Source organism: Cryptomeria japonica, chromosome 1 (genome assembly GCF_030272615.1).
Source record: "Cryptomeria japonica chromosome 1, Sugi_1.0, whole genome shotgun sequence".
Lineage (NCBI taxonomy): Eukaryota > Viridiplantae > Streptophyta > Pinopsida > Cupressales > Cupressaceae > Cryptomeria > Cryptomeria japonica.
Genome location: NC_081405.1, coordinates 669,215,269 through 669,229,821, shown reverse-complemented (window position 1 = coordinate 669,229,821; position 14,553 = coordinate 669,215,269).

Here is a 14,553-nt window from a genome sequence, read left to right as displayed (position 1 = left end):
TTGGTGAAGTAGATCCCATTGTTACTGCTGATATGGGTATTGATATTTCAAAATTTAATAAAGCACAATTGGTCAAAGTGATCAAAGAAAGAGATCAGTACAAGGGATTATATGAAGAATTGATAAAAAGAGGAGGACAACCTGTGCCACAAATCCATGATGGGTCTTAGTGGAAAAAGAAATATGAGGAAGTGCAACTGGAAAATAAAAAGTTGAAAAGGCAAATGCAAAGTGTGAGGGCTGACCCAGCCTCTGTTTTATTGACTAAGAGATTTGAACAATTGCAGGGTTTCCTTGAAGATTTCTAGGCTATTTATCAAAAGAACATGGATAATGCAATATCTCACAATCGGATTTATAACATACTAGGAACTTTGTTGCATGATAAGACAATAGCCAATACATATGCTAAAGTCATTAAAGGAATACAAAAGCTGTTGAAAAAACATGAAGACTTTAACACAAAATTGCAAAAAGAATTTAATGAATGTAAGGAAATAGTACAACATGATTTTCAAGAAATTGAAGATCAAAATGGATAGTTTAAGGATAAGGATAAATAGATTGTGGGGTGTCAAAGTCTTCTCAGTGCTTCCCTTAACATTTATCTCTCTGATGTAATTGACATGACAGACACAATCGAGCAGATGGAAAACTTTATCGCATTGGAGATTGTGGTCAGAGATATTATCTACGATGCAGATACGTACAAATCAGAGGGATATTTGAAGCACATTCAAAAGTTTGATCAGATGCTTGGAGACCAGCCATAGATATCAAAAGATGTTTAAAGATGTGAATTTGTATTTAATAGTTTTAATTTGTTAAGGCAGTTTTTAGGTAGTTAGTTTCTAGTTAGTTTTTTGTTAATTTTAGTTTATGAAAGGATATTCCCTTTCATTTTTCAAACCGAATCCTCATCTATATGTGGAGGAACTTTTAGGAGAGTCATATATCACAAGTTTATAGTTTTTTTTATCAAGACAGTCTCTATGCATTTTCTTATGACCTCGTTGTCTGGAAGTACCAAGTTGATGGAGGATATGCACTAAAATCAATTGGTTTAAGTATTTTATTTTCAATATAAAGATTCAAGTGTTTCTCATTCATGATGGTATCTATCTTTTCAATGGATTGATTAGTTCCCTGGATAAATCTATTTACATAGATTGTTTCATTGTGCAACTTATGTTGTTGTAATTAAGATTAATTTTTAGTTTGAATATCAGTTTGAAGGATTGGTTAGCAAACTTTGAATTGTCTTATTGGTCTTTCAAAAAAAAGTTAAATTCAGTAAGACTAACTGGATGTCACATTTTAAGTTCAATTCATATGGAAGCCTTTGATATGATGGTCTTGTTACATTAACAAGTTATTAAAACTGTCTCTAAGGTTAAACGTAGGATTTTTCATTTGAAATGATATGAAACCAGTAAGGAATCAAGACACTGGTCTTTTATTGATTTTATATATTTGAATCAAGTATTTCCAAAGCAAGTTTCATTAAGGAATCATATTTCTAATTCATAAAATCACTACTTTATAAACATTCATTTACAAGCAAGCAGATGGAAAACATTCATTTACAAGCAAGCAAGTAGATTGATTCTGGTATAGTAAATAGGGTTTACTTATTTTTTAATTTTTATACAATACTTTTAGCCTTTACCTAACATAATCGATAATTGGAAGACTTTTCAATAACTAGGGATGGAAATCATTCATTTACAAGCAAGCAAGCAGATTGATTCTGGTATAGTAAATAGGGTTTACTTATTTTTTAATTTTTATACAATACTTTTAGCCTTTATCTAACATAATCGATAATTGGAAGACTTTTCAATAACTAGGAACTGCAACATTAGGAAAGTAAAGAAAAATAGATAAATGAAAGCATACCGATAGGATGACAAGCTCAAATTTATGAGACACACACTCTGAAATGAACTTGTTTGCAACCAACTTTACATGATTCAAACACACAACCTACAACTCCATGGGAATTTAACGACATGCAAAAATCTAAAGGAATTTCGCCATCTCCAATAGTTTGATACCCTCCAAACAAGTTAATTCAATCCTTCATTTTCACCTACTAAACAACCCAATTTGTAGAGGCAGAGGCAAAGGAAACGTCAAACCTGATTTGCAGAGGAAGAGGCAGAGGAAGAGGCAAAAGAAAAAAAGGAATTGGAAGAGGCAGAGGAAGTCGAGAGTTAATTCAATCCGTCGTGCGTGGTTTTCAAATGAACCTGCACTTTTCTTTTTTTTTAATAATGCCTCTGGTCATTGGAATTTCGACTAACATGGGTGTCGTTGGAAAACATCGTCAACATTTTGATGTTATTGGGCATTTAAAAAAAATAAAATCACATTTGATCACAAAAATCCTTGGCCGTTGGAAACCTCCATCAAAATTTGAGGCCAAATGTATTAGTGAAGGTTTATTTTCTCTTCTACCAATTAAGTCACCACCCCATTGTATTTATAAATTTTTAACACTTCATCTGGTTATGCTCTTTCACGTGAAAAATCATCATTTTGGTGCTTTTCAACTCACCCTACCAGCTATGGACTCTAGAAGTCATGCCTATCAAATCCACTGCACCCTGCTAAGGCTTATCTTATGTGAACGATTTTGTTTTGATTTTATTCCTCCTTGATTGTACAAATTCTACTTTAGAATCCCTGAAACAACCAACCTTTGATTTCTCAGAGGAATCTGTGATCTCCCATCTCTAACTCAGAAGCTATCCAATCCTTTTATGCCTCTGAAACCATCATCCTTGTTTGTCTAATCAACCTCGACTTGGGAGAAACCTTCAAACTAGTCCCTCAGGAATGAGTCGGCATCCAAGCCTTAAAAATTCCACCTACATATTAGCTTGCCACCACAATTGTCACTAGCTCTCATGTTTGTTTAATGTTAGCATTTTTAGGTCGCGAGCTAGCGACTAGATAGTTTATGGTTATCATCAACTCATGAGGTTAAATATCTGAAGACATGATCAAGCCGTGAGCTGGCGACAAGCTGGTTTGGGTTCGAATCGCAAGGTCTCTATCTTTTTGGGTGATAGCATTTTATGTTGGCGAGCTAGATATTGTTAATGAAATTGCTTTGGTCACGAGGTCTCGAGTTGGTCTGATGTCATACATTATAATCGCGAGACTTAGCACGTAAGTCATTTCATACAGTTGTCGCTAGCTCGCATGTTTATTTAATGTTAGCATTTTTAGGTCGCGAGCTAGCGACTAGACAATTTTTGGTTAAGTTTTATGGTTATTGTCAGCTCGCGAGGTTAAATGTCTGAAGAGGTGATCAAGCTGTGAGCTAGCGACAAACTGGTTTGGGTTTAAATCGTGAGGTCTCTATCTTTTTGGTGTTAGCGTTTTATGTTAGCGAGCTGGAGATTGTTAATGAAATTGCTTTGGTCGTGTGGTCTCGAGTTGGTCTGATGTCATGCATCATAGCTATGAGAGTTAGCGAGTAACTCATTTCATATAGTTGTCACTAGCTCTCATGTTTGTTTAATGTTATCATTTTTAGGTCACGAGCTAGTGACTAGATGGTTTGTGGTTAAGTTTTATGGTTATTGCCAGCTCGTGAGGTTAAATATTTGAAGACACGATCAAGCTGTGAGCTTGCGAGTTAAGTGCTAGCGGTTAAGAGATAAACAATTTTATGTTGGTGAGTATGTGATAAGGGTTAAAGTTGCCAGTATCTCCAGGTCGCTGCGATGCCGAGGACTTAACATTTTGAGGTCGAGAATTGGTGAGTGGCAGTTCAGTTGCCCTCAGTCGCTAGCTCTCGAGGTTACGAAGGCTTAGCATTTTCAGCTTGCGAGCTGGAGATAGAGTCGTAAGGGTTCGTCACTAGGTCGCAAGATTTTCTAATGGGAATTCTTTCAGGTAGAGGGTTAATGACTATGTGTCACGTGTTTTAATGACGACGAGGACCGCTGAGGTGCCAATATTTTTTTTTTTACATTTTGGAAAAAGGTTGAAATCGCCAATATTTTTTTTTATGGTTTGAAAATAGGTTGAAAACGCCAATATATTTTTTTTATGGTTTGAAAATAGGTTGAAATCGCCAATATTTTTTTTTATGGTTTGAAAATAGGTTGAAATTGCCAATGCAAATAGTTTTTTTGATTTTAAAAACATTACAATTCACTAGGATTTTTCACAAACTTTGGGTGATCACGAATGATTTGCCAATGGAGATTATTATTTTTTCTCTGTAAACCACAAAATTTCACCAGTAAAATTAATATTTTCCTCGACAATTATACACCTTACGCCAGGTTTTTAAACCTTGTCCGAGGGGGGTGTTTCTTAAAGTTTTCCCTAATGGAGAGGTATTACATTTGTACATATTAATTTAATTCATATACAAAATAGATTATATATTATGTTGTATTTATATTTAATAATTAATATATAGAATCTAATATATAATAAAAAAATAATTATAATGTTATTTAAAAAATTTAATATTTATATTATATGAATATAGTATCAAAAGCTGTTCTCTTTGTTATTTCCTTGCAAATTTGATTTTTGCTTCATTAGCTTTAATACTAGAGTTTGTAAAGAAAATCTTGTTAGCACATGATGATTCGGCAAGACGCTTTACAAGCTCCACTTGGTACAAACAACACAAAGACAAGATGATTCAAAATAATAAAAATTAAAGATTGAGATTCAAAGGTGCATCCTAAGCACTGCATAGACATGACACTTTTTGTATTTCACTAATATTGTACCCAATGCATAGACATTTCTGATAAGCATTAGCATTTCTGAACCTGTTATTAATGCTGAGAATGCCAAAATTGAATTCAAACATTGCCCAAATTTCCCGCTCACAGATAACGTGCTGAGGGCGCCTAAATTTAACTCAAAAATCACCCAAAATTTTGTAGCTCACAGATAACGTGAGATGTGTATACAAGTTCATCTCAGAATAATTTATGATGATTATATCTCTATTGGATGATAGCATCCATGTGGCTGCAAAGATGGAGGACATGGGAACAAATGTCAATATTCTTCTTTAGAAAGTGATGGGGGAAAAAATGATGGAGGGGATACAAAATATCGTATAAATTATTTAATAAGTAAAAATATTATTTTCATAATTATAAATTTAATAAGAATAATGTTACAAAAAATTGTAGTTGTAAGTTTTCTAAAAAATATCGTATAAATTAATTTTTTTGCAAAATTTTAATAATCTATAGTTAATAAGTTGTAGACCAATTCCACACCAATATTGAAGGGAGGCACATGGCATGCATATGTCTTGTTTGCAATTTTACATCATAAGAATGATCACTTACCATGATAAGAATGACTCTAATTAGTGGAATTAAAATTCACCTCTATACAAAGGCTAAGTAATTTAGGGTTTAAACACACACAAAATTGCTATTAAATGTACATCCATATTTTAAATAATGAAACTCTTTATAATTATATAATGAAAGTTACCCTACATCACACAAGACTAAACATGGCATCAAAGAGGATGCATTACGCATTGGAAGGTAGATATTCAAGTATTACATTATCATTTGGTAGTAATAGGTCAATGTCAGTTATATCAAATATGTGAAAAGATCTAAATATAAACACACAACTAAGCATCTAGGAAATTGATGTGAGATTAGAGCCAACTTACAACAATACTGAGAGGCCCTTTCATATCCCTTCGTGGTTCCATATTATGGATAAGTGTTGTATACTTTGCATTTCTTGCCCCTTCGGTATTCAAGTTTGAATTTTATACACCCTTGTGTCAACATGAGAAACCATTCAAATGTAGTGCTTGATTTTCAAGATACCTTATGATATTTTAGAAGCTAGCTCTTCATATGATTTTAGAAACTAGCTCTTCATATGATATTTGAAAGATATCTTATGAAAAGGAATTCCTTCATAATCAATAATTTGGATCCAAGATCGATCATTAACTTGTAGCACAACCTCGCCAGTAAAATATTTTGATAAATCATCTTTCACAAAAATACTAGCCAATGTCATAACAAAAAACGAGTGTCAATTTGGTATCCTTCAAACCTTACACATTTATGCCATGTATTTTATATGATATAAACACATGTTTCTTGAGACTTTTTGAAAATATAACATGACCCAACATGAATTCCAATATTAAAAGCATGGCATATTAAAAACTATAAAATGTCAAAATAAAAAAAAAAGTCAAATTAGTATCTTTTAAACCTTATGCACTAGAGAGATACATATTTTCTATGATGTCAACAAATAACTTTTTTGAGCCTATTTGAAAATTTACAAGGACCGAAAATGAATGACAACTTCTTTTTGTTTAATCAGTTACACTGTAGTTTAATGAAGTTATTGAATTGATAAGGTTCATAAGTCATATGTTGTTGTCAAGTGTATCACCTCATCAGCCATTAAAAAAGTACCTCAATTATGTTAGCTTTGATAAATCATGAGGCCCACTATTATTTGAGTTGCAAATATCAAACTATCGCACAACATTTTGATTTATCATTGTAACAAATCTTAAACCTATGTGCAAGTTGTCACTTTGAAGGAGTATCAAATCCTTCCCTTAAATGGATTCATAATTAAAGATCATGACTTGAAAATGAAAACAAAGAACAAATCTCTATAATACATGTAAGACTCTCAAGGAATCCTTACTTGCAAGGATGAGTCCAAAACCTAAAATAAATATAAAAAGAATGAAGGAACCAATACATATAATTAAAAGAATGAAATAATCACTACTTATATTCTTTCTAAGGCTATTTGTAGAAGTGCTCAATCATTTTTAGAAGGACATGGACCTTATTAATTAAGAATTTTACATCATTGTGTAGAACAATTATATCCTTTTGTAATATACTTTTGAGCCTCTCCACTATAGCCTTTACCTAAAATTCTAAGTGCAAAAATGTTTGAAGGACACCCTCATTTTTTGTAATGATTGATGAATAAATAGCCATTGAATAGTGTCTAGTCCACTTGCCAAGGATTGAGCTTGAGAGACCTTAGAGGAAAATTAGACGACAATACCATAAAATATTTTTTTAACCTATTTACTCAAGGGTTGAGTTGAAATCCTAAACCTTGGGATAGATTTAACCTCTAAAATAAATTATATGATCCTATCTCCTTCATTAGTAGAATAACACCTAAAGAAGAGGATTGAATGGAAACTAAGGAAGGAAATTGAAGAGAAGTGGCAACACCAAATTATGACAAAGAATCATTATGATAGAAAGAATAGATGGGAAAAACATTTAACTCAATAGAATCTATGAGTGGAGGAATTGACAATATTTGAACATGAGGGAGTGGGAAATAAGAAAGGATACAATGAGAAGGAGAAGAGGAACGAGAGATATGTATTTGGGTGACTAGAATAGCCAAGGTGGTTGCTAGTTGTCGTGATGCCTCCTGTTCATTGTAGTTTGACTCTTGAGGTATTTGAAACTCCTCATCTTTTTTTTAGGCTCTTTTTCTAGAGATGTCTCTTATCCTTTCTCTAGAGGGCCCTATAACAGTATCACTTATTTTATCATTTTAGAAATCGATCGTGTCCTTATGGTGGCTTACTTCAATAATTTCACTTTCTCATGGTGCTCTTACTTGTTCGAGATTACTTTGATCCTCTCACAAGTTTGTTCTAGATATATTTGCAAACTCCTTTATCTTGGAATTAATTGAATAAAAGAGGTCAAATTATATGATGATTTTTTAGGGCTATCATGTATTGTGGGTAGGTGCAAAAAGTGGAAGTACTTTTTTTTATACCCAGGGTAACCCCAATCCCCATGGCCCTGGCCTTGCATTTCCACTTAAGGGAAATATGGAGGTGAGACTAGTCCCTAGGGGGGTAAATATGCAACCTACAAGCAGTCCCCCCTCTTAAACCTAGGAAGGAGTCGAACCCAAGACCGTTTAGGGAGAAAACCAATTGCCTAAGCCAACTCACATACCTGTGTGGATTGGAAGTGTTTTTTTTTTTTCAAATGTTTTCCCAATTGATATAAATATTTAAAGCACTAAAATATTGAATCTAAAATCCATTATTTACAAGTTTCTTTTTTAGGACCATACCATTCATTTCAAAAGATTATAAATACTAATAAAATTGAGACTATGAGCGATAAGTTAATAGATACTAATTATATTCATCATTCTTCACAAGATTACAAATAACTTCATGCATTTCATCCCTGCATTAAAGGCAAAATTGAATGTTTTATTTTGGTAGTTTCTAAAGTTATACACACCCATACTGATATATATTTGAGAAAATTATGATCAAGTACCTTTGGCATCTTTGTGAAATGCATTGATTTAAAAGTGCACCCTTCGGGTGTCTAAATAAATTATGAATTTTTTTTATACCTTTTACTAACTTATTTTTTATAATAAATAATATTTTAAAAAAGTGGAATTAATTTCATAATGCATATGTTTTTAATAGAAAGGATAAAACTCAAATTTTTAAATATAGATTTGTAAAGCCAAAATCTAATGTATTGATATTTTTCATAGCTTTTTTGTTACATATTTATTTAATTAATTTTTTAAGTCAAAGTCATTATAATTTAGACATAGGTATTTTTTTATTGAAACAAGGACACCAATAATTAATTCATAGATATTTTTAGAAATTTTTTACTATTTTTCTATATGTATAAACATATGAACAAAATTATACTTTTTAGAAATATTGTAATAAGGGATCCCTAAATCAACATTTAAAAAAAAATCTCTATGATCCTTTGGAGTAGAAAAATTCCATTTGAAGATATTTAAATTTTTGGGAATAAGGAATATGTTCATGTGATTAATGAGGAGTTCTCAGATTTAAATTATAATTTTATGAAGTATATCTTCATCAATATGTTGATAGTTTGAAAATATACAAGTTTTTAGATCATGTGACAAAAATTATGTATATAATTAAAATTTGATATTTAAAGAGATCAAGTAGCTTCTCTTATAATTGAGCAAAAAGATGGAAGTGCAAATTCTATAATGTAATTACAACTAAAGAATGAGATAGTTGTACTTGAGGTTAAGGATCATGTTCAAAATAGATTAAATAAGAATTCATATTGAAAAAGATAAGAGAGGAACAATAATGAGTCCTCACAAGTAGTATTTTTTAAGATTTCTATGTTGATTTTAAACATTTTTAATTTAAAAATAACATGTATGTTCTAAAAATTTCTTAACTCTTTTTGGTATTATATAATGAATATCTTTTCAAAATCAAGACAATTTCATGATATTTAACTATGGTCCATTAACTTAATATTTGAAGCATCCATTTTTCCCCCCTTTTTTTAATTAGTTATTTTTAAAATTATTTTAATTATATTTTGGTACAATAATCTATTGTGTATACATTAAAAAATCTTTGTTGAATAAGACCATCAATGTAAAGGTGTGCATGTTATTTAAAATAAAAATTCTACATTATTTTATTTTGCATATCCATTAATCATAAACCTTTATGTGTTGTAAAATATCTAGATTCATTTGAAAATAGAAAATAAATATAATAAATAAATAAGATATATTACAATTTATACTTTTGTTAAGGTTACTTTGAGGCCTACAATCCTTATAAAATCTCATGTCATGGCAACTCTACATAATTATCCAATTCTTGTTTTGAAGTAAAAAATTCTCATAAAAATCAAGTAGAAGAATGAGGTCAACATAAATACATTCATTTGAAGATATGTTTAATATTCAAATGTCTCCTCCTATAAAGATTTTAATATATGATAAAAAAAAAAACATTTCATTGAAGGGACCCCTTCATTCAAAGCCTCTTTACATATGGTAGACATTTTAAGTCACAGTTTTACCCTCCAAATCTCATTTTTGTGCTCCATTCCACAAATGAAATATGCTACTATGAAATCACTCTATAGTATGATGGTGATTCTCTTTTTCTCTAATATGTTATTCAAATGAAAGAACATTTAAAAATGTTAAACCATGCATCTTAATAATTGTATTATTTGCATTTACTAATTATTTATAATTCCGCATAAAAGTGAGGTTTCACTTTAAATCAATAATATTTGCCATGTTTAATATGATGTGTAATGTGTCTAAGAAATTGTTAGAACAATCATAGAGATGTGTTAGGATCTTACAACATTGTAAACTATAGATAAAATCTTATAACAATTTTATGACACATATAAGAACACGCACAAAGAGAGTGGCGTTGTTCCCTCAATGTGTTGATCAAATTGTGATGCATGTTATGCCACATTATAAACCATTTATGAATGGAGCTAATGGAGTGCCAACTTGAAGAGGTGATATGTTATGATGATTTATGACATATGTAAGAACATGGTAACAAGAACTTCTTGACTCCTTTTAAGATAAATGTGTTGGATTTCAAGACCTTAGTTTTGGGTATCATTTTGGGTCAAAAGTTTGGTTCATGATTATGGAAACCATCCTTTGTTTGTGGTTTGGGCACCTCTTTATTTAGTGCTTGATATGGAGTTTTCTTAGTGTGAATTGAATGTATCATTAGACTCTTAGAATCACTTGAGATCTAAATACCTAAGTAATCTCCTATGAAGACTTGAACTTAGATTTGTAGTATGAAAATATTGGTGTTGCTAACAATAGAATTGATTTAAGTTTTTTAAGCAATTTTTTTCTTAAAAGAGTTCAGAATTTTTTCAAAATAAATGTTGTATTGGAATAAATATTTTTATACAATTTCTAATATTTATTATATATTTCTCCTCTTAAACTAAAATAAATAATACTCTTTTTTAAAAAAATAAAAATTAATTTGATTATTTTTTAAGTTAACTAATAATTTCTTACCTCATAAAATTAAAATATCTGACAAATTACGAAATCGTGACGCCTCCAAAAATGAATTAGATGGCTAAAACTTAACAATCAAAAGTCAAATTAATTAAAATAGACTTCAAACAATAATTTGAAGGTCCACCGAAGTATTCAGGGATTAGAGAAGTATCATTCTGGGCTCCCTTCCAAACAGAATTGTCAACGGAAAATATCAACGGCGGTAATAACGGAAACGGGTCGAAGGTGGGTCCCACATTGAACAGATACACACTAGTCAATGCTTAACATAACACTTTTTTGTACTTCACTAATATTCTACCACGATGGACCCTCCCCTTTATTACTATAAAAATAACTAAATGTGGACATACAATCAACAAATCTAGGGCTTCCTAAATAAGGGAAAATAGAGTGAAAGAGAAATTGAAGACATAAAACTGACATGATGGCGATGCATTTATCTCCACTCCCACGGATTCCAACATGACAGAAATGTGAGTGAACTAATGCGCATGTTAGTCAATCCATACTGTTTGTTTAAAACCAGAATAGACACATCCAAATAACTCAGCCTAAGCTTTGAAATGAACTCCAATCTCTATGGAATCAATCGGCTTAATTTAGCCCAGAAAATATACAAAAATAGACAATGTACAAAGCGTATTTGAAATCTGAATCTGATAGCATGTCTCCAAACATAATAGGCAATAAACGGCAGCTAATACAGACTACGGAAGAAATTGTATGAAAATGGAAGATGACAATAATAGTGATTGACGAGGAAAGAAATGCTTTGGCGGCTACGCCTTTCTAACAGTAGCCGATTTGGAAAGTCGAGTCATGTTATGAATAAACCTGTTCAAATTCATAAAAGAAGAACCTCCCTGCCCAACAGCTTTAAATGCCGCCTCCTTCAACTCCATGCCCCTTTTTCTCAGCTCCTGCGCTTCCTTACCCTCCATCAGTCTCCTCACGCCTTTCTCTATCTCCTCCCTTTTGATCACCACATTTTCATCAACGTCCACGCCTTCCAAGTCAATGTCAACCTTCCACACATCCTTGCAGAAGCGGCAGTCCAGAAACTGATCACAGAAATAGGGCCATCCAAGAATGGGAATACCCATGCTCATGCTCTCCAAACACAAGTTCCACCCGCAATGGCTGAGGAACCCTCCATTAATATTATATTTTTAATATAACATTCCTTAAATTTGTTTTGTATATCATAATGAATAGTGAATATGTATATTTTTTATTTTTATTGATATTATATAATATATTATATTGTGTATTTATATTACAATATTAATATTGATATTATAGTATAAATGTCTTTTGTTGCAGTTAAAACACTTTGTTGGTGAAGCGGTCATCAAGGCTCAAATTCCTCTTGAGCCAATGAGCTCACATGCCTTATGCTTTTGTTAGGCTATTGTGCTCGCTAGCGTGAATAAAGTAAATCTTAATATAACTTCAAATTAAAACTCAAAAGTAAATATTGAGATCATTTTCAATTCAAATATTGTGACCTAATTAATTAATTATACTATATAAAATAACTTTTCTAGTTTAAATGGGGTAATTCTTGAACAAATAAAATAACACACACACACACACACACACACACACACACACATATATGGTAGAATTAGTAGCTTACCTTGTTGAACCACCTAGAGCACCTATAGCAACAAATGATTAAGTTGTTGATTCAATAGATTTTGTTGCTTATAGATAAGTAGGGGTATTCATTGCCTAAATAAACTATAGGGTGTGATCGATATGAAGAAGATATACCCAGGAGAATTAGTGACTCAGATAACAACCACCACATAGGGAACTTACTAGGGAGCCACCACATGGAGAACATTGCAACAACTATTCCCCACCCACCTAGAAAACAACCACTACCTAATGGAGATGTAAAGCCACTTGATGTAATACTAGCACATGGAGAACAAACTCACTAGGGATGGATAATTATGGATGGAGAACTACCATCTCCTCCCTTCAGATATATATGGGGGGCACCACCTAATGGATGGATAACCACCTAGGGATAAGGGTACATCATATAATAAAGACAAATGTGCATTTATCCTTGATGTTGAGTCATTGAATACATAATCCACTGGTCCCTTTAGAATAGTAGGGTTGAATCCCTTTAGAATAGTAGCAGGGGGATGGGTAGGGGGTGTTGAACCAATTGACTCGACTTTATCCCCTTAGAATAGTAGGGCCTCGATAGAATCTACTATTGAACCACCTGAATCAATATGTTATGTTGGTCCTTGAAATCTTTCTATGCTCCTCCTACAACTGGTGATGCCCATATAATTGTAGGGGCTGCTAGTTCTTCGATTGGATCTACTACTCTAGATACCCTTGCTTCTCCTATGACTGAAGCAAGAGGGTCTAGGTTTCGATCTAGAACAATCGCCTCCCTTATAATAGTAGGGCTAGTGTATTCTAGCCCCCTATAATAATCTACCTCCATAGAATTGTAGGGCTCAAATTAGAAGCTATAATAGGTGGGGTGCAGGCTTGAATAGGGCCCCCTACATGGCTTGGGGTTTTATTCAAGCCCTACCATAAAATTTTTGTGGCTATAGGGCCCTACTATTCTAAAGGCCTTGCCCTATCAATTCTATAAGGCTCCCTACAATTCTATGACCTTCGTGAACCCTATAGAATAGTAGGGGGCGAACTTGCCCACCCAATTCTATGGGATTGCTTGCCCTAAAATTCTATGGAGGGTGGCTAGGAGGCCCTTCTGTAAGGGAATTCTAGATTGGGCTCGATAGTTTCCCATGCCATCTCCTCCTATAATTAATTATCCTGCTAGCCCTACTATAACTATAAAGGGGTGTGGGTAGGTGGGTCGGTCACTGGAATGGACCACACAAAGAGAGGTGATCTATGCATAGTCATTCTAGGCCCATGCATGTTAGAGATAGTAGTGATAAAATTGATAGAGCTTGAAATGGGGAAAACACCTGATAGATGAGGACTAGAATTAAAATATATTATATTATAAAATAAAAAATAAAATAAGGCAAACAAAATAAAAAATATATAATAATTGTTAAATAATTCATAAATAAAATTCAATAAATAAATTGTGACTAGTGGACCCCTTAAGCTAGCCAGATGGAAGTCGATTGATTTCTTAGATGTTGATCAAAGTATGAAATTAGATTTTGAGAAGATTTTGGGGGATAGAATTGTATTTCTTTCTGATTCTGAGGATGAACTTATTTCGACAAACAATATTTCTGGTAAGTACACTGTTAAAGATGGTTACAACTCTCTTATGGTTGCTAAAGATTTATCATCCTGGCCTTATAAGTTGTTTTGGCATTTAGCTTGTTCTTCCTAAAGTTGGATCCTTTGATTGGTTGGCAGTTCAGGACAGAGTCCTTACAGGCATGAGACTGGACAGGCTTGGTATTACTGTTGTTTTCCCTTGTGTCATTTGTAACAAAAATTTGGAATCTTCTTCACACCTATTCCTACATTGTGATTATGCTCATGAATGTTGGCAGTGGTTGTTTCAGAAGTTAAATATATCCTTTGTTATTGGTAAGGATCTCATTTCCCATTTTAGATCTTGCCCCTTTATGTTTTCCTCTTCTTTTTATGCATGCCTTTGGATCATATCTCTATCTATTGTGATTTGGAATG